This window comes from Podarcis raffonei, chromosome Z (genome assembly GCF_027172205.1).
Source record: "Podarcis raffonei isolate rPodRaf1 chromosome Z, rPodRaf1.pri, whole genome shotgun sequence".
Lineage (NCBI taxonomy): Eukaryota > Metazoa > Chordata > Lepidosauria > Squamata > Lacertidae > Podarcis > Podarcis raffonei.
Window position 1 is genome coordinate 48,444,534 of NC_070621.1, and position 25,617 is coordinate 48,470,150.

At 45.4% G+C, this 25,617-nt stretch overlaps 1 protein-coding gene across 1 annotated transcript in view; it reads left to right on the forward strand.

Moving 5' to 3' along the window:
* The first annotated feature begins 21,133 nt into the window (after window positions 1-21,133).
* Window positions 21,134-25,617, forward strand: part of PLS3 (plastin 3) — a 71,754-nt gene continuing 67,270 nt past the window's right edge. The window contains exon 1 of the mRNA XM_053373530.1: window positions 21,134-21,259. The gene's annotated coding sequence lies outside the window, so the exon portion shown is untranslated. The remainder of the gene's footprint in view (window positions 21,260-25,617) is intronic.

Consider the following 25,617-nt stretch of genomic DNA (forward strand, 5'->3'; position numbering starts at 1 on the left):
GTGCGTGTCCTTTAGTCTGTGTAACCTTCTGCTTTACATGGGTACTGGAACTGAAGAAGCATGTTCCCCCCTCCCCACAAGACCTCTGTGAGCAGAGCATCACTGCACAATCTCCTCCTGAGCATGCATCCAGACAACCTGTTTAATGAGCATTAATCTTGACTTGTTTGCATACAGATCAGGTGATGGATACACATCACTCACCATACATTTAAAGCTCACTCACCTCTCCCCCACCCAAAAAAAGAACCATGGGAACTGTAGCTTGTTAAGGAGGCTGGGATTTGTAGGGTTCTTTTGAGGCCAGATGCTTTAAGTATATGGTGTGCAAGCAGCTAACGTTGGCTATTTTACAAGCATCCATCCTGACTACTTTGCAAAGAGATTCAGTGACAGCTGCATGCCCACCATACATTTAAAGCCATTACCCCCCCAAAAACCCTGAATCCTGGGAACTGTAGTTTGTTAAGGGTGCTGGGACTTGTAGCTCTGTGTGTGGGGCAACTTACAGTTCCCACGATTCTTTCATTTTTTAGGGGTTGCTTCAAGTGTGATGGTGTGTACCTAGCTAACAGTGGCTATCTGATGAGCATTCATCTTGATTTGTTTGCGTCACCGCCTTAGAGTGCAATGAAGTTGTCCCCCCACAACAAACAAATTAGGAACAGCTTAAGCGGTGGCGCTGTGGGTAAAACCTCAGCTCCTAGGACTTGCCGATCGCATGGTCGGCGGTTCGAATCCCCGCGGCGGGGTGTGCTCCCGTTGCTCGGTCCCAGCGCCTGCCAACCTAGCAGTTCGAAAGCACCCCCGGGTGCAAGTAGATAAATAGGGACCGCTTACTAGCGGGAAGGTAAACGGCGTTTCCGTGTGCGGCTCTGCCTCGCCAGGGTAGCTTCGTCACGCTGGCCACGTGACCCGGAAGGGTCTGCGGACAGCGCTGGCTCCCGGCCTCTTAAGTGAGATGCGCGCACAACCCTAGAGTCTGTCAAGACTGGCCCGTACGGGCAGGGGTACCTTTACCTTTACCTTAAGTGCTCCAACTGGAGCAAAGCTGGTCTGAGAAACAACACATCAAACAGTAGTGTTTTATAACAAAGTTTAGGAGACACACTGTACATCATGTGAACACGGATTTACAAAACCCAGCACTGGGAATGCAGTGAGTGCATAACAAGGAGTGTGACCCCCCCCCCCCGAGTAGGACTAGCATTAAATGCTACTCCATATCTGAATGGACTACTTGCAATATTAAGCCCCTGCCTGGGACCCAAACACATATTTTCATCCATCCCTTCATTTAATGCAGCTGCCAGAGAGCGGCAGACATAGCAGAGGGATGCTGAAAACCGTAAAAGGGTTTTTAATTAAAAAATGACATGGCAGACAGTATTTCCTCCTCCTTAATTTTGTAACTTTGCTTCTCTGAGGGAAGCAGTCTCTCTCTCTCTCTCTCTCTCTCTCTCTCTCACACACACACACACACATCAAAACAAGTTCAAACGATTGTGATATTTGACTGCAAGATTTCAGCTGGATTTGATGTAAGAACTTTAGAATATTAGAGTCTTAAAGGGGCTTATGCCAATGAAAACCAAAGAAATATGAAGGTGGGGAAGTTGAATTAAAGTTAAAAATGTCCAAACCATCATAGATTACTGTTCAAATACCTTCCCTTCAAGTTTTGCAAAAAAAAAAATTGTACTGTTAACACAACTAAAAGAATGTGGGAGGCAGCATTTACAATCTTCTCCAGTGGTTTGACTTCACCAGTGGAGGTGCACTCCATTTTCTCTCGAGACAGACAGATGACAACAACAACAACAAATTCCATCCAAAATAGATGGAATTTATTTTGTCAATTTATCAGTCAATAGGGCATGAGGCTCTTAATCTCAGGGTGGTGGGTCTGAGCCCCACATTGGGCAAAAGATTCCTGCATTGCAGGGGGTTGGACTAGATGATCCTTGTGGTCCTTTCCAACTCTATGATTCTAAGTTCAGGTCAGGCTTTTAACTTTGTATATAGCTGAAGATGTTTTTGTTCCCTAGCTAGCTGTGTCTGGACATGTCAGTAGCAGAATTCTGGGTTTTAAATTCTGAATTGGTAGGTGAATTCAAACACACAAAATGACATACATTTTGCTGCAATTCCTATGCAGCCTTCCTTCCATGCAATGCTTTTTTGCTTCCTTGGCTGGGTGGTAAAGGTGATGTATTTTTGTGTTTCCATAAATGTGAATGACTATTCGGTTTTTGGCTTCATATTCTGCAGCATTGAGACTCCAAAGTTCCTGGAGCAGTACAACTGTGAAGAAATACAACATTTGTATCAGTGGGCAACCAGCATTTAAAATATGGAAGAGCAAACGGATCCATCAGAAACAGGGTAAGCATGGGGCTGCTTTACAGAGGAACAGTAATTTATCTGCAAGGCTAAGAAAGAATAGAGCTCTGTTTGAAGATGTCCTCTGTTTGGCAACAGGAGTCATTACAGCAGGGGCTCCCCTCCCCTCCTGTGTCTTCCAGCAATAGGTCCTCAGAAGCAGCTACTGCCTCCAAATGTGGAGCCAGAGCATAACCGCCATCGCTGGCAGGCAATGATAGCCCTCTCCTTCATGATTTTGTCTAATCTTCTTCTAAAGCCATCCAAGTTGGTAGCCATCATGGCCTCCTGTGGGAATGAGTTCCATAGTTCATCAATGCACTGTGTGAAGAAGTCCTTTCTTTTAGCGGCGAGAACTTTATATGCACAGAAGAGGAAAGAGAAAGGATTATCAACTCAGGAGGAATGGCTTGTGAAACTATGGACTGTGCTGAAATGGCAAAATTAACTGCCAGATTAAGAGGACATAATGACAATTAAGGAAGGATGGAGACCACTGGTGGATTATCTATCAAATGAATTCGGGGGCAGGATTTGAAATAGAAGCAGTGGATTACTAAAGATTTAATGGTAGTGGGGTTTAGATAACAAAAATATGTTTGTTATAAAACAGCTAATAAAAAGGAGTAAAAAACAAACATCAGGAAAGAAGGGGTGGGAAGTCAAGAAGAAACTTTCTATGCTTTTAAAAAAAATGTATATGATGATAAATGCTTTGAAATATTTTTGATCACACATACACCCACCCACTTTCCTTCATCTCTCCTGAATCTTACAACATTCACCTTCATATACTTTTCAGTGTGGTCAGATGTCAGGAGCAGGTCAGGAACAGGTCAGCAATAAATCACACATCATCAGTGAAGTTAACTCTTTATTCAAGAAAACAGGAGGCCAGGCCTAGTGAGCACAGCAGGGGAGACACCTTGATCATGAAGGAGGTTTTTCTAGGGTGGGATAATAGGAGAGACGCTCCTACAGGAAACCCAAATTTCTAGTATGCATGGGCTTGGCCAAGGAGGGGGGGAGCTGCCCCCAATCAATAAAAAAATCAATACAAATTGAGGTTCTGCCCCCCCCCCCAAATCCTGGCTACGCTCATGCCAATATGTGTTTTAATCCCTCTTGCAAAATACTGACAGTCACAGATTGCAACCGGGGCTGTGGGGAATGTTTTTCCAAGGCTCCGTGGTCTCATTACAATACTTGCACCTGTCCCTCCTTGAAACTTACAACTTTTTTGTAAAGCGAGAGAACATAAGAACAGCTTTCTTGGGTCAAACCAGGGATCCAACTAGTTCAGCTTTCTGTTTCTCAGTGAAGACAGTGTTCCCTCTCTCTCCCTCTCTTCTTGTTAGTCCTATAACTGCAGAGATATGTAAGAGAATATTAAATCAAGGAATTATCAAGGATAAGAAATAAGGAAGCAGGTCTGAAATATGGAACTAAAACATGGAACTAAGATACTGAGTTCCAATTTTGGTTTTCCACCTCATAGCCAGTTCCTGTCTTGGCCCCCAGCCAAGTCTAAAAATAAGTCTTCCTAGCTTGGCAAAGGCCGCAGACTTCAATGCACAGGGCAGAATGGAGTTCCGCTTGTGCAGCAGGGCTTCACTTTCCTCTTCCACCCACTGCAAGCACAGCCTCAAAATCTGCTGGGGTGGGGTGGGCAGCAGGAGAGGAAAGTGAAATTCCATTGCATAAGCAGAAGCCCAGTTGGGCAGCCATGGATTCTGCCCACTGACTGGGGGACTAAATCAAAACCACCAAATAAACATGCATAGGATCTCCTAAGCTAAGGCCCTGCTAGGGCAGAATGCTGCAGCACAGCTGCCGGCAGGAGGGAGACACTGTCAGCATATATAACACCTATGCTCAGAGATTTGGCTGCCAATTTGTTACTGTTACTATACAGAGCCATTAATGACTTCGAACCAATCATCTTTCCCCATATATATCCACTCAACCACTTCAATCTGCAGAACTGGTACTATTACAAGTGCCACATAATACTCATCCTGCAGTTGCAATAAATTTATCTTTTAATGTGGTGGCACTTACACTTTGGAACTCCTTGCCTTTTGATATCAGACAGGCATCTTTGCTGTACTGAGATCACTCTGGGTGGCCTGGTCTGCAGCAATGTGGGGCTGCTTATACCCAGCTTGGGCAAAGCCAAGTTTTCCTCAAAATCAGCTTGATTCAGTTTGCATACCCTCCAAGTGTCCCTATTTTCCAAGGACGGAATTACAGAAGCCGTCCATGTTTCTGATTTGATCCCAGAATGTCTCTGTTTTCCCTTTTCCCTCCCCTCCACTTCTTGGAGAACAATTAAAAGTAGTGTGTGTGTGTGTGTGCACAGACACACGCAAAAACAGAGTCCTGTTTATACTGAGAATAAAATTCCCGTACCAAATGAAGGAGATGGTGTGAAGGAAATGGTGAAGGCAGCATATGAAGCCTTTCCTATAATTTTGAAGGAAAATGCCACCAATCCACTTTTAATTCTTTAATTTCAATGCTTCAGAAGCCAGCCATTTTTAGGGAAATATGTGAAATGTTTTATTGTAAATGGAGCTTTACACTATGTGCCGAGAAGTAAGTCCCATTGAATTCAATGGAGCTTACTCCCAGGTAACGGGGCAAAGACTCTGCAGCCTTACACTGCAATCCTAGGCATTTTTACTCAGAACTGAGTCCCACTGAGTTAAACAGGATAACAGGATTTACTTTCTGGTATGTAACTGTTCAACATCACAGTTTCCATTACTATTACTATTACCATTATTACTATTATTTTCCACCTTTATCCCTGACAGGGACTCAAGGCAGCTTACAGCTAAAATTTTATTTCATACCATTTATCTGTTGAGGGTGTTGCACACAATCCCTCCCCTCACATTTTTTCTTTACAACAATCCTGTGAGGTGTGGTAGGCCAGGCTAAGAGGCTGTAGTTGGCTCAAGGTGACAGATGTATATATGACATCTATGTGTTGGAGCAGGGGTAGGCAACCTAAGGCCCGTGGGCCGGAGGCGGCCCATTCACCTTCTCAATCCGGCCCGTGGATGGTCCAGGAATCCGCGTGTTTTTACATGAGTAGAATGTGTCCTTTTATTTAAAACGCATCTCTGGGTTACTTGTGGGGCATAGGAATTCGTTCATCCCCCCCAAAAAAAATATAGTCCGGTGCACCACATGGTCTGAGGGACGGTGGACCGGCCCACGGCTGAAAAAGGTTGCTGACCTCTGTGTTGGAGGATATGATTTTGGACCCAGTGCACAGCCCTAGTTTGTATATTTTAAAAGGAGGAAGCAGGCATGTTTCTCAGTTGCTGAAACCCAGCCTTCACAAACCTGGTGCCCTCCAGATATTTTGGAGTACAGTTCCCATTAGCTAGTACAGTGGTACCTCGGGATGCGAACGGGATCCGTTCTGGAGCCCCGTTCGCATCCCGAAGCGAATGTAACCCGTGACCGTGCATCTGTGTGTGCGCGGGTCATGTTTCGGCGCTTCTGTGCATGCGCATGACGTCATTTTGACGGTCTGCACATGCGTGCGCAGCGAAACCCGGAAGTAACGCGCTCTGTTACTTCCGGGTCGCCGCGGAGCGCAACCCAAATTTGCCTAACCCGAAGCGTATTCATCCCGAGGTATGACTGTACTGGCTGGAGCTAATTGAACTAGCAGTCCAAAATGGCATCAAGGGTGGGGACTGATGGAAGAGATGATCCAAAATGGCTGTGCTGTCTGGGGCTGATGGGAGTTGTAGTTCAAAACATCTGGAGGACACAAGGTTGTTCGAGAGCAAAGGTTTCCAAACTGCGTGTCGCGACACGTTAGCACGTCAGCTGCAGTGTGTAGGTGTGTTGTGCAAATGCTCCCCATGCTTCTCCCGAAGCTGGAAAGGGTTTAGTTTAACCTCCAGTTTGCTAGTAAAACTGAATTACTGTGTCACGAAATGATGCATGTCCAAAAAGTGTATCACCAACATGAAAAATGTGGAAAGCTTTGATTTTAGAGCTTCCATTTCCCTGTGACTTCCTTTAATCCATGGAGTTACCTGACCAACATCATGCATTAAAGCAAACATTTCCAAGTTTGTTCACAATTGGGCACATCAGGATTCATGGGATTTATTAAATGTCTCTTGAGAGAATCAATAAAATGGAGAAGCTTACAGTTTCCCCCAACCCCAGCTGCCTGGGTTAGTTCTCTCTACGCTCGAGGGACTTCCCTGTGGGCTGATATGACTCAACCAACTTCCTTATCAGGCCAGGGAAGCTGTGGGTGAGGAAGGGGACTGTCCAGAAGAATCCTCATTGGCAGCTGTTTGGTTATGAATCCAGGGCAGAAAACAGTGCAGTCCCAGTGTAGACATCATAGACAAGAGGTAAAGGAACATTTCCCGGTTTTGCCTTGGCAAGGTTTGCGAAAAGTCAAGGCAATTCTGAAGATTAATGGCAAGAAGGATGGCTCCAACCCAGCCAGATGAGTGGGGTACAAATAATAAAATTATTATTATTATTAAGACACAATGAGTAGCTAATTATGTACAAGCTCTCTCTTTTGTGTGTGTGTGTGATTTTCTAAAATTACTTCATTTAGATTAAATAAAATAAACACAATATGGGGTGGAGCATAAAGAAATACTCACAATGTTATAGCAGGTTGAAAGCAGCATAAGGTTGAATGCAGACCCTCCAAGTGTCCCTATTTTCCAGGGACAGTACTGGATTTACAGAAGTTGTCCCCATTTCTGATTTGATCCTAGAATGTCCTGCTTTTCCTTAGGGTGTCCCTATTTTCATTGGAGAAATGTTAGAGGGTATGGAGTTATCTGACCTCCAAGCCATCTGAAGGCAGCCCCGTATAGGAAAAAAACTAATATATGTAATGTTTTATTATCTTTTTATATATGTTGGAAGCTACCCAGAGTGACTGGGGCAATCCAGTAAAATGGTCAAGGTATAAATAATAACATTATTATTATTATTATTATTATTATTATTATTATTACTACTACTACTACTACTACTATTATTGATGTCCCTATTTTCATCAGAGAAATGTTGGAGAGTATATTGAACATTATTATTAAACTTATTGCTCCAAAACATCACTAAGCTCCTACCCTGCCCCAAATTTTACATTAATCTGTTATGCTGGTTTATATGTATTCTTTTGTAATAAGTTAACTTAACCAGGTTTCCTTAATCCATTTCTCTACAGTAAGAAATATGCTCCACCCCCTCCAAAAAGAATTAAAAATGTAAAATCTCTCTCTTTTTATTGCTCAGTTATATAGGCTGTGGACACACCAGGGCCGGCTCACCCATGAGGCAAAGTGAGACAACAGGCTCAGGTGGCAGGATCCACAGGGGTGGCAGATCCCAATGTATATCTTTATTCCCTACCCTGATCTCTTTTTTTGGAATATATTTTATTGGATTTTATAAAGAGAGATACAAATATTATTATCTTTTTTGTCCAGACTGAAAAAATAATCTTGATAAAATAAATTTAAAAGATCCAGAGGAAAAGAAAGAAAAAGGGAGGGGAGAGAGAGAGAGAGAAGGGGAATTAAGAGAGAAAAATAGAGTTAAAAATGACTGAACTTCCGATTCTTCATCTGTCAACTATACATAAAATTCTTCAACTCATCCACTCCAATATAACACCCAGTACAACTACTTTCTGTAAACCAACATTGTCTTCAGCCTTAGAGGGGGGAGAGTATCAATTAAAAGAATTTAATGAATTATCAGGAAAATTAACAACATGGATACAATATAATCATTTGAATGAAGTATTTAAGAAAGATAGGATACGAGGGTTTGGGGAACAAATATCACAACAGGAGAGAGATCTGTTGGAATGCAATGTAAAAGTCTTGTCTAAAATGTATAAGATATTATTGGAATGGGTGGCAAAGGATGAGCAAGTAAAATCCTCAATAATACATTGGGCAATAGATATTGGTCATAATATAGACATGGAAGCATGGGAACAATTGTGGAATATGAATATAAAATTTACAGCATGTTATGGTTTAAGAGAAAATTATATGAAAATGATATATCGTTAGTATCTAACACCGAGTAAACTGGCAAAAATGTATAAATCAAAATCAATGAAGTATTGGCAATGCAAATAGAAAGAAGGTTCTTTTTATCGTATGTGGTGGTCTTGTAGTAAGGTTAAAGCTTACTGGGAAATTATAATGAATTGAAAAGGATGTTTAAAATAATGTTTGTAAAAAAAACCCCAGAAACTTTTCTTTTGGGAATTATATGATCAGAACTACCCAGACTGTACAGAAATTTATTCATGTATGCAACTACAGTGGCAATAATGTTACTTGCCCCAAAATGGAAAAAAGCAGAAGTCCCAGCAAAAGAAGAATGGAAACAAAAACTTATGGAATAAGCAGAAATGGCAAAACTTACCAAAAAAATAAGAAATCAAAGATAACAAACTTTTTATAAAAGAATGGAAATGGTTTGTTGCGTATTTACAAACAAACTGTAAACAGATAGAAACTTTGGCAGGATTATTGTAATAACCTGCAGTTTCACTCCTCGCAGAGTCACTGTGCCAAACTGTAACAAACTGCAGTGCCCAGAATTCTTTGAGGGGAAGAATGTGCTTTAAAGATATAGTATGTCATAAATCAGCCATATCTGAAATCTTACAGCCTAGGTCAGCCTTTACCAACCCAGTTCCTGCACCAGCGCTTTCATACCCTCCGACATTTCTCCGATGAAAATAGGGATGTCCCATTCCATAATGATAATTTTACTGCTTATACGCCACACATCTTACTGGGTTGCCACAGCCACTCTGGGCAGCTTCCAACATAACTCTGTATCCTCCAACATTTCTTTGATGAAAATCAGGACATCCTAAGGAAAAGTGGGACATGCTGGGATCAAATCAGAAACCGGGACAGCTTCTCTAAATCAGGGACATCACTGGAAAATAGGGGCTTTTGGAGGGTCTGCAGTTCCCTGATATTGAAGTCAAGCTGACCATTTGGAAATTGCCTGCATCCTATTTTCCCCCCCTCCTTTTTGAAGATGGGGACTAAGCTTGGCTAATTATCATATGCCAGTGAAAATTGTAAGAGGCAAGGTCCAGTTCATTTCCAGAACAGGTTTCTTCTTCCTTTATCTAGCAAGACCCTTGTGGCTGGAAATGTGTGTGTGTGTGTGTGTGTGTGTGTGTGTGCGTGTCCGTCTGCTGAAAAGTGCCGTTAATCTTTGTTTTCTTCACAACTCCTTTTCGAGCATCTAAAGCTCAGCTTAAGCAATGCTGTCTGAGAGCAGTGCAACCTCAGCTGCAAAAGCCACATCCTGCAGTTTCCTTTCCTCATCTCTCTTTAATCACCTTTTAAGTACATTTCTTGAGGCCCTGCAGGAAGGAGGGAGGGAGGGGCAAGCCGTGTATAAGAGTGTGGTCTGACAGTCACCACAGCCTTATCAGCCTCTCTTAATCACAAGTCACTCTTATCCAGTGGGAGGGATCAAATGGGTTCAAGGATCACCCATCCATCCTCAGTTCCAGATACAGCTGCAACAGTCTTATCAACCTCTGCATAGGAAGCATGGCTTTCCCAGGAACAAAAGATGGGGAAAGTGCTCAGCTGAGGACAACCATTAACTGTGATTTCTGAACAATGCAGCCAGTGCTGTCTTTTCTTTTCTTTTTAAAGTTCAAAACCTGAATGACATGTTTCCTGAGCAGCCAGGGTTTGTTCATTCCCCAAACAAAAAATGCTGAAAAACATTATTACCTGTGCTGTGCTTTCAAGTACTGAAATCACTAATGCAGAAGTGGGGAACCCTTTTCAACTTGAGAGCCACATCCCGTTCCCGGCAACACTCAAGTTTCCACACACGTTCTTTCACCTGCTCTCTATCCCCCCTCCAGGTGAAGCAAGAGGCATCGTCTGAGTTCAGGGACCCAGTCCAGCCAGGCCAAAAGACTCAAGGGGGGTTCAAAGCAGGGCCAGTGAGTAGTGAGGCCTGAGAAGAGTCCTAGGACCAGATAATAAATAAAAATGAATGTGTATTCAGCCCCCGATCTGAAGTTCCACAACCCTGCACAAAAGGCACATGCACCAGCATTATTACTTATTAAATCTGCATACAGCCCTTCATCCATAGATCCCAGGGCGCTTCACAACACAACAATTCAAGATTACCCCCCACCCACAGACACAGAATACATAATAGAAACAGAAACAAACCAAGAACCCCCACCTCCCACAACACATTTAAAAGGATATCAGATGTTAATCAGCCAAAAATTTTGGTTATGTTCAATGTCAGACAATATGGTATCCATATTTTTTTTCATTTTTTCAATTTGGCATATGTGTGATGTTTTTATGTCAGCATCATTTGGTAGGTTCTCTTTCTATACATTTGTTGGTTTACATGGCAATGAGAGAAGGTTGAGGGGGCCCCCGGGCCTTGTTGTTTGCCTTTGATGGACTGCATTGAGATTTGTTTGCATGTGTGGAAGGGAATCCAATGCACAATTAAAGCACCCAACTGCCTCAAAAGAAACCTGGAAACAATCACATGCTATAGGTGCTGGGAATTGTATTTCCATGGGGATTCTTTTGCGGAAGTCATGTGCTTTAGATGCGTGTTAAATGTTCTTTAAATGTGTAGTGTGGATCCCAGTTTAAGCAATCACCATGCAAATACAGTGGTACCTCTACTTATGAACGCAATCCATTTCAGGGTGCCATTTGCACCCCGAAAAGTCTGTAAGTAGAGTGTCACTACTGCGCATGTGCAAAGCGTGATAGAGTGCTTCTGCATGTGTGTGAAGCACGCATATTGTTTCTGCGCAGCTAACCCAGAAGTAAGCCATGTTCATAACCTGAAAAGCCACAACATGAAGCAAACATATAATAATAATAATAATAATAATAATAATAATAATAATAATAATTTATTTATACCCCGCCCATCTGGCTGGGTTTCCCCAGCCATTCTGGGCGGCTTCCAACAAAATTTTAAAATACAATAACCTATTAAACATTAAAAGCTTCCCTAAACAGGGCTGCCTTCAGATGTCTCCTAAAAGTCTGGTAGTTGTTTTTCTCTTTGACATCTGGTGGGAGGGCGTTCCACAGGGCAGGCGCCACTATTGAGAAGGACCTCTGCCTGGTTCCCTGTAACCTCACATCTCGCAGTGAGGGAACTGCCAGAAGGCCCTCGGTGCTGGACCTCAGTGTCTGGAATGAACGATTGGGGTGGAGACGCTCCTTCAGGTATACTGGACCGTGGCTGTTTAGGGCTTTAAAGGTCAGCTCAAACACTTTGAATTGTGCTCTGAAATGTACAGGGAATCAATGTAGGTCTTTCAAGACCGGTGTTATATGGTCTTGGTGGCCGCTCCCAGTCACCATTCTAGCTGCTGCATTCTGGATTAGTTGTAGTTTCCGGGTCACCTTCAAAAGTAGTCCCACATAGAGTGCATTGCAGTAGTCCAAGTGAAAGATAACCAGAGCATGCAGCACTCTGGCGAGACAATCTGCGAGTAGGTAGGGTCTCATCCTGCATACCAGATGGAGCTGATAAACAGCTGCCCTGGACACAGAATTGACCTGCGCCTCCATGGGCAGCTGTGAGTCCAGAATGACTCCCAGGCTGCGTACCTGGTTCTTCAGGGGCACAGTTGCCCCATTCAGTGCCAGGGAGTCCTCCACACCCGCCTGCCTCCTGTCCCCCAAAAACAGTGCTTCTGTCTTCTCAGGATTCAACCTCAATCTGTTAGCCGTCATACCTCATGACACAAGGTATGACTGTACCAACTGTTCCCACTGTTGTGGGCTCATTTCTCTATGTCTCTCAGTGAAGCGCAACAACAAGAAACTTCTGCACATTCCCATCTCCCCTCTAGTACTTTGTATGCAAGCTCCTCTCAGAATCACTTCCTTCCTGCGTTTATATTTCGCAGAAAATGTTGCTGGCTTGTTTGCGATGGGAAACTATGCACCAACACTATGCATTAAAGGTTTTTTCATCTGCTAATATGAGCCAGAAACACATACCCACGAGTGAGCATGACTGAGGTCTTGCGCACTGGAATATTGTGACAAAGTTACTCATCTCCATCTACCTGCTCCCCTGCGGCAAGAGAAAGAGGAGGCAAGCTAGCTGTTATGTACTGAGTTGAATAGGATCCAAACTGCAGCAGTCTGATCGGTCCTAGAACAATAGGATCCAAAAGGCAGCAGTCTGATTGGTCCTAGAACAATAGGATTCAGAATGCAGCAGTCTGATTGGTCCTAGAACAATACAGCAGTATGATTGGTTGGCAGGAACTACCCAATCATGCTCCAGATAGAAGTGAATCCACAACCTGATTGGCTTACAGTAGAATTCCGGAATTAGCCAATCATGTGCAGCCCATTGTGTAAATAAGGTATATAAAGCAGATACTTAGAGGGGACATTCATTCATTCCTCCTCACCACTATGAGCTGAATAAAGAGCATGAAATCACTTTGTGACTCTGAGTATATTTCACTAGCCTTGAGTGCGAAAACAAAAGAAGCATGTTGGGACTAAGACATTTTGAGGGAAGCCTCTGAAAAATGCTTTTGGATGGCTGCCTTTGGAGTAGGGACAGTTGTGCCCCCCCCCCCGGTCTGGCACTCAGAACTCTCCGCAGGCCACACCTCTCAGTGGCTTTGCTCCCCACCCCCAGTATATTTTGCCTGTCTGGAATGTGTTCTCGAACTCTGGTAATTCCTCTTTCCACTTGCTCTCTGTATCACTGAATACCAGCACCATGGGTTCAAAGCCAAATTTCCTCAGATTTGTTTATCTGGTTAACCAGGCCTACTTAGTTCAGCTTTCTGTTTCCCATAGTAGATAACAAGATACTTCTGGATCTGTATGACCCCCCCCCCCATCTCCTCAAACAGGTCTAAGGGTAGCTGAACTAGTGCAGACCCTCCAGGTGTCCCTATTTTCCAAGGACAGTCCTACAAGGAGAGGGGGGTAAGGTGGTTGGGCCACTACTTTTGATAGGATTATTTCTTTCTCATTCATATTTATATTCTGCATGCAAGGCTGCTTAAAATTACAGTGGTACCTCGGGTTAAACACTTAATTCATTCTGGAGGGCTGTTCTTAACCTGAAACTGTTCTTAACCTGAAGCACCACTTTAGCAAATGGGGCCTCCCGCTGCTCCTGTGCTGCCGCCGCACAATTTCTGTTCTCATCCTGAAGCAAAGTTCTTAACCTGAGGTACTATTTCTGGGTTAGCGGAGTCTGTAACCTGAAGTGTCTGTAACCTGAAGCATCTGTAACCCGAGGTACCACTGTAATACTAAAACTGTAATACTAATACTAACCATCAGCAACTGTCTTCAGTATACAGCTCCCGACCCCACCCCAGGACTTTAAAACACATGCAGAGAAAGATCAAGGCCAGATTTGATCTCCAGCTTTCTTTTCCGAGTGCCAGCCCTAGACTGGTGGCTCTGAGGCATTGCCAGATATTTCCTTGACAGCTAGATGCTGCTGCTGGAGTGTGAGAAATTTAAAAGAGGTTTAGACAAATTCAAGGAGAACTAGGTGATCGATGGTTCCTGGCCACAATCGCCAGGTTGTCTCTCCACGGGGCTCAGGTCCTGCTTTCTGGCGTCCCCCATTAGACATAGTTGGCCACCATGAGAGCAGCATGCTGCTCTAGATGGGCAGTTTGGCTTGACCCAACAGGGCTTTCCCTGTGTTCCTATGACAGCTGCTGCTCTGCACCTAGGCTTGGAAGCACTTGGGGGGGGGGATCAGCTGCGGCCACTTGTTCCTCTTAATTGCATCCTTCCCCTTCTGCCATTTCTGTGCTAAGGTTTTATGTTCTCAAAGCAGCTGCTGACAAGGCAGCTCAATCCTCTCAGCATCTGGGAGGGTGTGTGTGAAATCATCAGCTGCTAATATCTGGGGCACAAGTGAAACTTTGCACAAAGCTGCTTGTTCCCAGAACACTCAGGAAGGACTTTAGCACATGGCTGAATGTTTCTCTACTTTGAATCTGAACAGGTGCCTTGCCACACCGCAGAACGCCAGACACACTCCAAACATCCAACAGCAACAACCACATTGCAGCAACTGCAGAGGTGCCTGGACAGAGCCAACCGCACAGATAAGCAAGGGGCGGGGGGACAATGCTACAAAGCCTAACTGCAACTACCTCCCCCAACTCCACAAACTTTTGTCACATATGAGTTCTATATCTTGTTTTGCAAAGCATCAACACTTGCCCCAGCAGCACACACTGCTAAGCTGTTTCTTGAATCTTGACAAAAGTAATTGGCTGCTGCAACTTTTGTCCAAACACTCATGCGAGCCCAATGGCTCTGCAGGACCATGGACTGGATGCATAGAGAAGGAAAAGCTGCCTCTGAAAATTGTGATTGGCTGCAACTATACACCACATAAGCTGAAGGTGGGGAAGGGCTGCAACTCAGTGGCAGAGGGTCCCAGGTTCCATCTCCAATGGCATCTCCAGGCAGGGCTGGAAGAGAAGCCTGCCTGAAAGCTTGCAGATCGGCTGCCAGTCAGGGTAGACCAGTGTTTTCCAAACTGCTTGGTTTTTGGACTACAGTTCAATCATCCCTGACCGCTGGTCCTGCTGGCTAGGGATGATGGGAGTTGTAATCCAAAAACAGCTGGAGACCCAATTTTGGAAAACAGTGGTATAGACCAGGTCGAGGCGACATGATAGAAGTTTATGGAACTATGCGTGGCATGGAGAAAGTGAAAGGTTTGTCTCCTTCTCTCATAACATTGGACCTAGTGAACACCCAATGAAGCTGAATGTTGGAGGATTCAGGACAGATTGGGGTGGGGGGAGTGCTTATTCACACAGAACTGAACTAGGCAGGCCATTGGCCTGATCCAACAAACTCTTCTTATGTTCTTATGAGGTAGATGGGCCAAAGGTCTGACTCTGTATCATAGCTGTCAACTTTTCCCTTTTATTGCGATAAATCCTATTCGGAATAAGGAAATTTCCCTTAAAAAAAGGGAAACGTTGACAGCTATGCTCTGTATCAGGCAACTTCCCATGTTCATTCATGGGTAAGCAAACTAAGGCCCGGGGGCCGGATCTGGCCCAATTGCCTGCTCAATCCGGCCCACGGACAGTCTGGAAATCAGCTTGCTTTTACATGAGGAGAATGTGTGCTTTAATTTAAAATGCATCTCTGGGTTATTTGTGGGGCATAGGAATTCATTCATCCCCCCCCCCCAAAAAAAATATAGTCCGCCCCCCACAAGGTCTGAGGGACAGTGGACCGGCCCCCTGCTGAAAAAGGTTGCTGACCCTGATATAGATAGATGGTGGATAGATGATAGATAGATAGATAATAGATTGAAAATACCTAATTACAAGTGCACAGAGTAAGAAAACACAAAAAAGAAGAAGAAATAGTACCAGTGTATGGGGGGCGGGGAGCCAGAACAACAAAAAATTGTAGACTTTTTAAAAATTGAATTTATATACCACTCTATAACCAGAGGTCTCAGAGCAGGTCACAGAAAATTCACAATATATAAAATAAAAACAATAATCCAATAACAACCCCCCCCCAAGAGTCGCATTTTAAAACGGTACAGGATGTTGATCAGGTCAACCAAAGGCCTGGTTTAAAAGGAACATTTTTGCCTGGCGCCTAAAGGTATGTAATGAAGGTGCCAGGCGAACTTCCCTGGGAAGAGCATTCCACAGACGGGGAGCCACTGCAGAGAAGGCCCCGTTCTTGTGTTGCCACCCTCTGGACCTCTCGAGGAGGAGGCACACATTACCAAAAAAATGTTATTGTAGTTAACCAGATCTTATTCCAATATAGTAGTTATAAAAATGAATTCCAGCTGTCATTGAATTTGTCCATAGCAAGTCTACATTGTATGCAACTTGTTCACATGTAGTGAGCATGAAGGGAGGTGCATTTTTATTTTTCCAGTTCATCAATACTTATATTTTTGCTGAAATAAGGGTGCATAGAAAGGGGAAAGGCTGTACTATGGGGTGAGAAAAAGCAAGTAGCGGAGGTGGATGCTAGCGGAGTCCTAGGCCACATGTCCTTTTCTTTTCTTTTCTTTTCTCATGTAACATAAATCTGGCTGCTGTTATATAGAGATCTTTATGTGGATAATTTTTATAAAAGATTTCCCCCACTCCCGATACATTTGTTACAATTATTTTATGTCACAGCAGAGAAAAATTGTGCCTGCCTGTCAAAACTCTTCAAAATCATGTTGCAGCCACTGACTGTTAGGCAGGAAGGAAACAAGTCACACTTGAGCTGGAATGAACATTTGCATCTGAGGTTTTGTATCTATGAAAGGGATGATATGAATCACCCAGCCCCAACCTGCCTGTGACAGCCTCTGGCCTCTGTTTGCTTTGCAGATCAAGCTGGTTTTGCCATAAATTACTCTGAATATTTTATTTTAGTAAAAGGAGCTAAAAGCACAGTCTTGTCTACAACTCAGCTCGGCTGGGTGGGATGGGATTTGATCGGTCCTCAATTCCTGTACAGCAGAAAAGCACACAATTGCAGCTTGTGGGGGTGGGAGGTGTCTTATCACGGCATTGCAACATTTGTAGACACACAGGACTGCCATTGTTGGCATCCGTCTGTCTTGCAAAACAATGGAGTGTGCCTCTGGGGGCAAAGTCAACTGCTGGAGATTCAAAGTGCCTGCTGTGCCTGCAGAGACCCTAACTTCTGCCTCCTGCATTGTCTTTGCTGTGTTAGCAGCACCAAAGTGACCTTCCTGGGGAACAAGCTTGGGAAGTGTGTCTAGAGGTCCTGGACTGCCCAGAGGACAAGACCCCCCTTTTCAGCCTCTCTAGTGTGGTCCAAAGGAAAGCAGAGCAAGACATTTGGCAGCAGCTTGGCTGCAGGAGTTTTGAGAAGGAGGCATACAAGGTGCCACCCAACTGTCTTAGAGTCTCCACTCTTGTGTAGGGTTCACTCCTTAGTCTTCTCTTCTCCTGAAGATGTCCCACACAGATAGCAATAGCAAGTTGATAAATGGGGCTCTGAACCTTGCATTTAGAGCACATGGATTCATCAAAAGAATACTGGGAACTCTAGTTTGTTGAGTGTGCTGGGAATTTTAGCTCTGTGAGAGGGAAACTGCTCTGGGGGTGCTTCGGGATTCTATCTTTGTCGCCAAAGGCCCACGTGGCCACAGTGGCTGGGACTAACTTCTACCAGCTTCAGCTACAGCTGTTTCTCGATCAGGATAGCCTGAGCACTGTTGTGCATGCACTGATAACCACTGGCTGGATTACTATAATGTGCTTTACAGGGGGCTGCCCTTGAGGTTGGTCTGGGAGTTGCAGCTGGTGCAAAATTTGGCAGCTCAATTGCTCGTAAGTGCAAGATATTGCCAGCATACATAGGTGACATCTCCCTGGGGCCCTGGGTGCCCAAGCACCCACAGATTTCCCCATTAAGGGGCTAAGAAGAGGGTGGCAGAGGGTGTTGGGCACACTGCAGGGCATGTGCATGCCATGTTAGGCTGCCTCACTGCCTTCCACCCTACCAGACCAGTAACACCAGTAACAATTGCTTTGAGAGGATATATAGTATGTGCTTCGTTAAGAAACAGGAAATGAAAGGAACAATTTGCAAAACAACAGTGAAATATTTAACAAATGGAGGAAGTTGTAAGATGTTGAAAAATGGCATGAGCCCAGAGCAGAGTCTTGAATTTCCTTGCATTGAAGCATCAGAGTTTTTGAAGCTGAGAAATAACGTTCTCAGTCCTCAGCTAGTGAGTTATGGGTACCTTTGATGTGCACCTGCCATTCCAAAGTTTTGATACAGGTAAAAATGGTCACAATCTAGGCACTGTATGCGACACATTGAAGTCCCACTGGTTTCAACGGGAAAGAGTTAAGCATGCACTTAGTTTCCCACTGAAACTGAGGATGTGTGAAACTGCTTGCCTGCGGTTGGAATGAACCTGATATGTAAACACATAAAATAAAATGAAACCAATTAATTAAAGTAAAATAGCTGGAACCCTTACAATATTAAAACTGAGCCCTCAGAAAACTCTGAACCTGGCTTTCTGAAATAAGCATTGCAAAATAAGATGTGTTGGCAGTGCTTTTTTCCTGAAAAAATATTTAGGAGTACTCTCATTTCCCTACTCATATTGAAATACTGCCCCTCAATGAGGCCAAACTTAGATTCACAAAATATTTAGGGGTATGCGTATCCCTGCATCCCCCCAGAAAAAAAGCACTGTGTGTTGGTATGTCTGCAATGGAAAAGAGTCCTGCAATTAATGGGCAGTCATCACAAATGGTACCATGATGAACTAATTCATTAAACTTGTTAACTACTTGCTCCATAAAAGGTATCCCAGTGAGTTACAATGTATTTAAATCATAAGCATAACTAAAAAATACATTCTAATATAAACACACTCCCACAAAAACACTTGCAGTTCTTTTTGCAGTACCCATCTACAGTGGTACCTCAGGTTAAGAACTTAATTCGTTCCGGAGGTCCGTTCTTAACCTGAAACTGTTCTTAACTTGAAGCACCACTTTAGCTAATGGGGCCTCCTGCTGCTGCCGAGCACGATTTCTGTTCTCAACCTGAAGCAAAGTTCTTAACCTGAAGCACTATTTCTGGGTTAGCGGAGTATGTAACCTGAAGCGTCTGTAACCTGAAGCGTCTGTAACCCGAGGTACCACTGTACTGCCTAAGAGCAGCAGAAACAGCAAACAACATCACCACAGTCTATTAAAACTTTATTCTGCATTCATTGTGATTTGCTTGCACAAAGTTGATGTGATGTCATTTATTCTGATTCATTTACAAGGCAGTTTTATGACAGTGAGCATTCATCCTATGCTCATCCTGATTTTCTTGTGTGGTGTTTAAACATCTTTCCATTATTCATTCATCCCACAGTTCCCAGTGCATTTCTCTAACACTTTCCAAACTGCAAAAAGCACACACATAGTCAACTTGTTGTGCCAGGAGTGAGAGTGTGCTTTAATCTATTCTATATTTTGGAAAATGGATTGTCTGTCTGCCTGCCTGCCTGTCCCTCTGTTCCTTATGGGTTTGGACGCCTCTTGAGATATTGTCACCAAACTTGCCATGAGGGTCCCTGAGGTGGTGGTAGCGGTCTTTGTTTGCCATTTGGATGCCAGGCACCATTTTGAATCAAGATGGTGTACCAAAACATCACTTTGGTGTGACTTTGCCCATTTTGTGGCATAGGTTTGGCTGCCTCCCAAGGTATAATCACAAAACTTGTTATGAAGGTTCCCAAAGTGGGGGTGGTAGTCTCCATTGACATTAGGGTGCCAGGTGCCATTTGGTTCAAAATGGTGAACCAAAATGAGACCTTGGCATGACTTCATGCTTTCAGCATGATGGGCCCAAACTCACAAATTGCCCTGGCCATTTGAAAATCGCAATATTTTTTGGTTTCTACAGATTCCCCAGGCAACACCAGGCACTCCCCACTCATCTAATCTAATTGCATAAACCTAAAGCTTTAACCCACAAACTACTGATAGTTCTGCAAGACAGGGGAGACCAACAAACAATGCCGTTCCACTCTGTGGTGTGGCAGGCAGGGCACCTGTGGAGGAACTGCCTGAGGTGGCTGCTTCACCTTGCCTCATGGGTGTCCCAGCTCCGCTGGTCCAATGTCATACCAAAGCATTTTTTGCTTCCGGTTTAGTTTCTGAACCCTATGTGTATGGGCAAGTCTATGCCACATGAAACCTGCCTACTGTAATAGAATTGCCTCAGTTCAAGACGTCATGCTTCTACCTTGCTTTGGTACCAACCTTTTGTTTGGTTTGGTGTTATGTTATAATATTGAAATGGCAGTGTGGGAGAGGTTATGGAATGTAGTTTCCAGGGTACAAGTGGTCGCCCTGACTGATCTGAGCACCTTGTCCACATCCTTGAGCCTTACTAAAGGAAACTCATCCAACATAACTAGTCCTGTGCTCTGGATGCCCTTGAGATTCATCTGCTGTAACAGCAGGGTCAAGTTCCAGGGGGATGCAAATAACTTTGTCCTCAAAATGCTTTGCAAACAAGTCACAGCGAGCTGCTGTTGGTTCTGTTCTTTCAGGCCAGACTGTAAAAGGCCCTGTACTACCCCAGAAAAGCCCATAGTGCTGACATCCCATGTACAGTGGGATTAAATAAAAAATCCAGTTTAGCAGTCATGTGCATCTCATGCACACATATCCCATGTTTGTTTCACATGCCACACAGACCCCTATAAACAGCTGCAAACGGCAAATATGCACACTCACATGATCTCCATATGCATGAGAACATAGATACAGGAGGCATACAGGGAAAACTTCCTTGTGACAGAAATACTTAAAGTGTGTTTAATTTTAAAAACTTGCCTCATTTTAACATGCAATTGCATTTAGCATATATTGTTTGCAGCGCCTGATGATTCCCAAGGGGTCAGTCCGTGAAACTAACTCATCCGGGCTCGGCTCCCTCAGCTTCGGAGTCACCGCTAAGAGTTGAGCAACCACTAATTCTACCTGGGCGGGCAAGCCTGCCTCCAATCCCCGCCTCTGGAGAGTAACAGACATTCCTTGCCACCGAATCGCCTCCCGGATCGGCCTTGATGTGCGGGCGCTCCGCCCAATCCTTCCTCGGCTGAGGGGCGGACCCCGGCGCTTGGAAGGGCGGGTGGGGGAGCGGGAGGGCCGAGCGATGCTCCTGGGCTGGGGAGGCGTCTAGGGAGCTGGGAAGCGCCCGCGGTGCCAGTCGGAGAGCAGAGCGCGAGCGAAAGAGGCAGTCGGAGAGCGTAACGCACAACTGTGAGTGTCCCCGCGAGCGAGCGAGGCCGGGAGTGGGGTCGCGCTCGGGGGCTCCTTTGGCGCTGCAACTTTCCCGCCGGCCGCTTCTGGCAGAACTTGGGGAGCCTTTCCGCCCCACCTCCCGCAAGCGAAGCGCACGTGCCTTTATTAGTGGCGCTGCCTCAGCTTGTAGGGGCTTCGCCTGCCCTGCTTCCTTTGGGCCAGGAGGCCGGGCTGGGCAGCAAGAGCGAGGCCAGCTGGGAGGATGGCCTGCTGTAGGCGGGGGTGGGGTGCTCTCCGGACTCTTCCAGGGGGCTGCTGCAGGGCAGGGGGCTTGGGGCGCCAAGCGCGCTTGCTCTAAAGAGAAATTCTCCAAGGTAATGCCGCCAAAGCACTCTTGATCCTTGGGTTGGTTGGGGCGGCGGCGGTCATGCTTTCCCCAGAAGGGAAAAATGCTCCAGAGAGAGAGAGACGGACTGACCAGGACTCCTGCAATATGCAACGGGGCCTCTAAGCTCGTGGTTGGTCAGTCGCCGGCAATTATTTGCGGTGGCTGCGCGGGGCTTCCATGTTCAGGGGCAGTCTACCTCTGGATACTTTGACCAGATGGGCCGGTAGACCAAGTCAGCGCTTCCTGTGTCCTAACGCGTTTCCTCTGCAAGACTCCCGTTTGCAATCTGGGAACATGCCGGGAGTGTCTGTACGTCCCTTTCCAAAAGGGCCTTTCAGACTACCAAACTTGTCGCACGTGCTTGAGAAAAGGGGGGCGGCGTTGTTTCCTAGTTCTCATCTATGCAATGGAAAACTAGTGTGGATGCTCATTGCTCCTGACCACTTCCATGTGGGTTGCATGTTCAGTACTAAGTGCATGTGAAGCAGCATGAAGTGTGTTGGGAGAGGAGCTCACTCGCCCCCGCCCCTCATTTCCCCCCAGGTTATCTGCTGTTCTTTATGGGCACTCCCACAGCACACATTTCCACTAGGCTTGACAGACTACCAGGCAGAGCTCTTAGCCTTGCAGGTTCTTTGGGGGAGGTGGAAGAATGTGCTTTAAAGAACTGGTGCAGATGTGAGCACGCCTGCTCTTGCCCTCCCCCTTTCTTCTGCAGCTAGCTCCTTGGCCCCACCCTTTGCAAGACCTGCATGGGTGGCTACTCATCTCACTCTTACAGCAGCCCAGTGGAGGCTACACTAGACAGAGAGGGAGTGGGAGAGAGAGCCTCTTGTAGCATCACATAGCTTAGCACACTGCACTCTTGCTTCTGATTCGCTTGCTGCTGATTCTCAGGTGAGTGGAAAGTTACAAGCTGCCCTGCTTCCAGCCATAGGCAGGTGGTGCCTCTGCCTTTCCAACCTGCTTGGTTCTACCACTGAGAAATGTAGTGCACAGGGCAAATGCTGGCTGTAAGGTTAATTTTGGGGCCCTCTGTTCAACGGACATAAAAGCAGCTGGCAACAGTTTGCACGTGGGCACGCTAAACTGCCTGGCTGCATGTGGCCTTCCGCCTGCTGCCATTCAAGGGGGTGTGAGCTGCAGACCTTTTTGAGTGAATTGCAGACATTTCGCATGTCCCAGTGACTAACTGGACTGAGCTGCGTGACTCATTGACTTTTCCTATGTTCACCAATCTTTGTGTGTGAGAGACACATTCCAAAACTCGCCTTTCTTCTGCTTCTTCCCCCATCTCAACTTGCAAGTGGCTCCATATTCCCTGGGGGAAGTGCTGAATGGGGAAGAGTATTGCAATGCACTTCGCAGCTGCTCCATTTCCAGGCTGTGCAGAGAGAGGCAGAGTGTCTGTCAGGAGCCTCCTCACCTTCCTCTTCCCTTCTTCAGCTTCAGCCAGAGCACCCTTTGAGTTTCAAATGCCTGGTTTGATTCTTGGGCTCTCCCCTTTGCTTCCCTTCGTGTGCCACACTTGATCAAAGGCCCCCACTCACGAATAGGCAGGTATGTCCCCCAGAGAAATGGATGTACTTTCTCTTGACTTGACTTACCTATCATTTCTGACGGGAAAGCCCTGCCCTCGTGTGTGCCTTGGCATCAAAACACGTGCTGGTGTAATCCTCAAGTGGACATCAGGTATTTTCAACACGCCTTGTTCCATGCTTTGGCCATGTACCCACCATAGACTTAAAGCATATTTGATGCAAACTTCCCCTCCCCCCGATCCTGGGAACTGCAATTTAACCATTGTGGAACTGCATTTTGCAGCAGCCTTTAAAAGAAAAACCAGGGACGCGGGTGGCGCTGTGGGTTAAATCACAGAGCCTAGTGCTTGCCGATACGCAGGTGGTGCTGTGGGTGAAACCACAGAGCCTAGGACTTGCCGATCAGAAGGTTGGCGGTTCGAATCCCCGCGACGGGGTGAGCTCCCGTTGCTCGGTCCCTGCTCCTGCCAACCTAGCAGTTCAAAAGCACGTCAAAGTGCAAGTAGATAAATAGGTAGCGCTCTGGCGGGAAGGTAAACGGCGTTTCCATGCACTGCTCTGGTTCGCCAGAAGCAGCTTAGTCATGCTGGCCACATGACCTGGAAGCTGTACGCCGGCTCCCTCGGCCAATAAAGCAAGATGAGTGCCGCAACCCCAGAGTCAGTCACGACTGGACCTAACGGTCAGGGGTTCTTTTACCTTTACCTTAAAAGAAAAACCACCTACAGCTCACAGGATTCTGTTGGGGAAATAATGTGCCTCAAATGTGGTGTGAAAACAGGTGTAGCCTTACTATGCTGAAGTTTCTAATTTGTTGGTGTCACCCCAAGTTTGTTGCTGTTGTTATCTGAGGTTAGCACACATTTATGACTGTTGTGAACTGGGTTGTGGGGGGGGGATGTTGTGGATTTCAAAGGGGGCAGGCCATGGAGGCACACAGAAACTTGCTTTGGGGCTCAGGGACATATAAGACTTCACTTTAGAAAAAAACAAACAAGTTTTCTAACTGTGTTGTGTTTTGAATTTCTGTGGTATTAAGGAACTAATTTCAGCATCACGCCTGAGTTCTTTGTGATAATGGTCTCATCCACAGCATACCTTTTAAAAAACTCATATTTCACTTTAGGTAAAAGGTAAAGGACCACTGGATGTTTAAGTCCAGTCAAAGGCGACTATGGGGTTGTGGCACTCATATCGCTTCAGGCTGAAGAAGCTGGTGTTTGTCTGCAGACAGCTTTCTGGGTCATGTGGCCAGCAGGACTAAACTGCTTCTGGTGCAACAGGACACCATGACAAGTGCCAGAGCACACAGAAACACCATTTATTCCACTAACAGTCATGGCTGCTCCCGAAAGAATCCTGAGAACTGTAGTACGTTGAGGGGCGCCAAGAGTTGTTAGGAGACCCCTTATGCAGCTACCTATGTTTAGCACCATTAACACGCTACAGTTCCTGAGAGACTTGGAGGAAGTCTTGTAACTGTTAAAGTGGTGTAACAATGCCTTGAATGTGTTGGTCACAACAGATGTGACCAATGCTGATTGAGACATTTCATCTGGATTCCCACGTTTGGTTTGCTGGTCATCTTCTTTTTAAAAGGCTGTTTGTATTATTGGGAGCAAGTCACTGACAAAAGAACTTGGCAGCGTTTGCAAAAACTCTTGACACAGTGGCACACGCCTTCCTTGCATCCGGTTTGGATTACTGTAATGGACTCTGTATGGGGCTGCCTTTGGAAAAGAGCTTAGAAACTCCAGCCGGCTCAAACAGCTGCTGCCAAATTGGTGACTGGGAGCTTATACGACTCCCTTGTTACAGCAGATCCACCGGCTCCCAGCCTGTTTCCAAGTGCAATTCTAACTACTGGTTAATACCTATAAAGCCATTAGGTGCAGGCTGTCTGAAGGACCATTTTCTCCCATACAAACCTGCCCAGGCTCTGGGATCTTCAGGGAAGAACCATCTCTCAGTCCCACCACCCTCAGAGACCCACTTGGTAAGGACGTGAGAGAGGGCCTTCTTGGTGGCTGCTCCCAGACTTCGCAACTCCCTTTCTAGAGAAGCTAGACTGGCTCCCTCCTTGTTGTCCTTTTGCTGACAGGTAAAGCCTGTTTCATTCTGTCAGGCTCTTGGGAACTGACTGTATTTTTTTTAAAAAAGGAAAGGGCTTTTAACAGTGCCGTGCTGTTTTTATTATCAGGATTTTAATAGATTAGGTTTTTTTAAAACTAGTAAGTTTTAATTAATTAATTAATTGGTGTAAACCTTCTTGTGTTCCAGTCAGGGCAAAAGGTGGCATGCAGATAACACAAACAACTCTGGTACTTGTGGTGCAATATGACTTAGTGGTTGCTGTACCATAAACCTGAAATACCCTCTGTCTACCTTCTTGCCCCCCTCCTTCCTTGCCTCCCCTGCAACTCCAAAAGTGCTGCCTCTGCCCCTGC